Genomic DNA, 3,738 nt, shown 5'->3' with positions numbered 1-3,738 from the left:
GTCACTGTTTGTCATTTCAACCCATGCCCGGCCACATTTGTGTTCCACTTTGAGCAGGGGCGCTTTCAGCAATGGTAGGGTGAGCCCCTGTCCCGCTGCTGAAAGCTGAACATTATAGTAACAGAACAGCATGCATGCATTGCTTCTGCAAAGTGTAATCTTTGAGAGACTTGGATGCTTTTCAGATACACATAACCTTGATGGTCTGGGCAATTTCAGGGGTGTTCTTAATAGGAAGTGAAGATTTGAACCTCTTAGTTTGCATGAGTTTGTGGGATTTTCTGGGTCGAGTGAATAGTGAACCATTTTCAGAGCTTACCTCAGGCCAGTTTTATGGAAAGGTTGTGTATTCTCAATAATATAGCTGCTTAATAGATTTTTGAATGCTAATTTTGGGCACAAAAAGGCAATAAGGGCAGGAAGCTCATGCTTGTGTGCCTGCAACCCTCTGCCTCAGTTTCTCTCTGTAAATCCCTGTGGTTGAAGCAAGAACAAACACCAGTCCCTAAACATTTGCAAAGAAAGGTAGAAACCACAAGACAGCAGGGAAGGGAAGCACTAGCCTTTGACGATATTTAAACTTGGTATGTTGGTTCTGTCTTTCTGGGATGTTTAGCAAAGAGTGTTTTTTTCTAAAATGTTTTATTTTAGCTTTGCGCAGTGGCAGTATCGTATCCAATGAGGTTTATCTGAGGTGCAATTATTGCTAATTAAAATGTTTTATTTTAAATATATTTTATATGTACATATGATATATTGTAAATATATGTCCATTTGAATCACCCAAAGGTAGATGTTCTTAGAGTGATAAGGTGGCAGATCCAGGGGAAAAATTATTCTTTGCTGCCAGCTACCACACTCCATGGGTAGGGAGTCCTGGTGGCAGAGAGGCCTTAGGCTTTCCCTCCTCCCTAAGCAGGCAAAGGAGAAGCAGACCCCAAGATGCAAATTTTAAGCAGCCCCTGCCCTCAGCCCACACCTGTTGGTGGTCCTGGGATGGGAAAAATATTCTGCTCCTGCCCCACCCCCCCACCCCCAGGAACTTTCTGAGACATACAGTCCTTTCTTATGTTGGGGAGTGATATTTCTTTCATTGGCCTTTGTAATAAAAGAAAATTTAAAACCTCCACTGGGATAATAAGAAAAGCTAGAACAGCAGGGATTCCCAGGCCTACCTACATTTCCCCAACTGAAAAACAAGGATGCAGTGATAAATACAAGTGCTTAATTACCATCACAGGGAGGACCCTTCCTGTGCTCCTTCAGCATGCCAGGCATGGTGAAAGCCTAGAGAGGAACTGAGCTGGGAGATTAACTCAGTGCTGGCTCCTTGGCTGAGCACTGGAAGGCCAAAAGCTGAGCCCATACAGTGAGGCAGAAAGTGGTAAGGGCTGCATGAGTGGTACAGACAATTAAGGGCCAAAGTCTTCTGGCAGAGAGTGGTTTCCAGATGGGAAAGGAAGGCAAGGTGTCTCAAGTCCGGGCACCAACACTTGCAAAGTTCTCAGGGACACTAGGAACATCACAGAGAAACACAGCAGTGCTTTGGGGGAGGATCGACGATGATAATCTGAAAAATGCAGGCAGGTTATGACAGATCATGGATCCCTGTAAGTACTAGGCCAACAAAGTAGATCTGTTCTGGAGAGTGGGAAACTCTTGGTGGTTTGGGGATATGGGAAGACTGGGTGCAAAAGTTTAGAAAGCAACCTGAGTGAAAAGACCACCATGTTGGGTGCCGAGAAGTCTAGCTTCAAGCCCAGCTCCATGTGTATGTCAGTGAGCTGGAGGGTACCTAGGATAGTGAGCCCAGGCCATTCCAGGAGGCATAGAAAGAATAAGCCACTGTCAGCTATTTTCAGTACTCCAGAAATCCCACATGTGTCTCAGGCAGGCAGCTAAGGGTCACCATGCCATTGTCTTTCTGATGAGTTTTGCCAACCCAGATAATATGGCTGGCCAGAAGTTCCAGTGGGCAGTTCATGATAATAAATAATGGGAACAGGATATCTTCATAAATGCAATGTTTGAGGGGGCAAAGTCTTCAAAAATAAGATTCTCTGAGGTTGCAGGGTGACAGGATGGGGTGGGAGATGATAGTGGTGTCTCAGCTCTGAGGATCTGAAACCACCCAGTGGGCTTGGCCCATTGGGTACCATAATGAGAGGAAGTAAATTGGAACTCAGAGATGGCTGAATAATGGGCCTAACCGCAAACATTCTGATCTATGACTGGTCTGGAGTGAGCAGGAAGGATTGGGGGTGAGAGGAGACAGAAAGGATTAAGACATCCAGGCCCTGACCTAGGAAAAAGCTAAGCAAGCATTCTTGTCCATGCTAACACAGGTGGGTATTTTTATAGTCACCGAAAAGAGCAGACTTTGGAATAAGCCCAGCTGGGTTCAAATATCTGGTCCCTCATCCCTGTTCTTTGGAAAAGTTCCTGCCTCCTCAATCTGTGGCATATGGATAAATAACAACTCAAGAGTGTTTGTTTGTTTTGTTTGTTTTAATTACTGTAAGTTAGTTAACACAAAGCGATGGACATTAGTAGCAAATTATCAATATATGTTAGGGTTCTCCATGCTCTGCCCCTTCCTCATGCTCACAAGATATGGGACCTGTCCTCACTCTAGAGTATCTTCCTCTTAAAAGCATTCAGAGAACTATCCCCCTTAACGGAGCAGAGATCTAGGGATTGTCTCCAGACACTGAGTTACATGGACACAATGCAAAAGTGTCACTGAGGACTGCTATGGTCTGAATGTCCCCCAAAATTGATGTGTTGAAATCCTAGCCTCCACCAGTGATATATTAGAAGATGGGACCTTTGGGTGGTGCTGAAGTCATAAGGATGAAGCCTTCATGAGTAGGATTAGTGTCTTATAAGAGGATCCAGATAGATCCCTTCCCTTTTCCATCATGTGAGGATACAACATGAAGTCATAGACCCCAGGAGAGAGCCCTCACCTGACCATGCTGGCATTCTAATCTCAGACTTCCATCTTGTTGTGGCAGTCCAAATGGACTAAGACAAAAAAAATGGACCATGATGGTGCTGCTATAACAAACCTAAAAATGTGGAAGCAGCTGGATATACAGGGAATGTGCCTCAACATAATAAAGGATTTCTATGACAAGCCCACCGCGAACGCCAGACTCAATAGTGTAAACCTAAAAGCTTTTCTTCTAAGATCAGAAAAAAGATAAGGTGCCCTTTCTTGCCACTTCTATTCAACTTAGTACTGGAAGTCCTAGCCAGAGCAATGAGGCAAAAAAGAAAATGCATCTAAATTGGAAAGGAAGAAGTAAAACTTTATTTGCAAGATGATATGAGACAGATATAGAAAACCCTAAAGACTCAAAAAAATTGTTAGAATAATAAGTTCAGTAAAGTTGTAGGATACAAAATCAATATACAAAAATCAGTTGCATTTCTACATACTACTAACAAACTTCTAGAGAAATTAAGAAAATCCCATTTGTGAGTGAATCAAAAGAATTATCTAGGAATAAATTTTACCAAGGAGATGAAAGATCTATACACTGAAAACTCATTGATGAAAGAAATTGAAGAAGATACAAATGGAAAGACATTCCATGATTATGGACTGGAAGAATTATTACCCAAAGCAATCTACAGATTCAGTGCAATTCCTATCAAAATATTTTACCAAAATGGCATTCTACAACGAACTAGAACAAATAATTCTAAAATTTGAATGGAACCACAAAAGAC

At 42.6% G+C, this 3,738-nt stretch overlaps 1 non-coding gene across 1 annotated transcript; it reads left to right on the top strand.

Moving 5' to 3' along the window:
• The first annotated feature begins 649 nt into the window (after window positions 1–649).
• On the top strand, window positions 650–788 carry LOC119873525. The gene has a single exon (XR_005365117.1). It is a non-coding gene; the product is annotated as a U4 spliceosomal RNA (small nuclear RNA).
• The last annotated feature ends 2,950 nt before the right edge of the window (window positions 789–3,738 follow it).

This window comes from Canis lupus, chromosome 9 (assembly GCF_011100685.1).
Source record: "Canis lupus familiaris isolate Mischka breed German Shepherd chromosome 9, alternate assembly UU_Cfam_GSD_1.0, whole genome shotgun sequence".
Lineage (NCBI taxonomy): Eukaryota > Metazoa > Chordata > Mammalia > Carnivora > Canidae > Canis > Canis lupus.
This window is presented reverse-complemented; position numbering and strand designations above follow the sequence as displayed.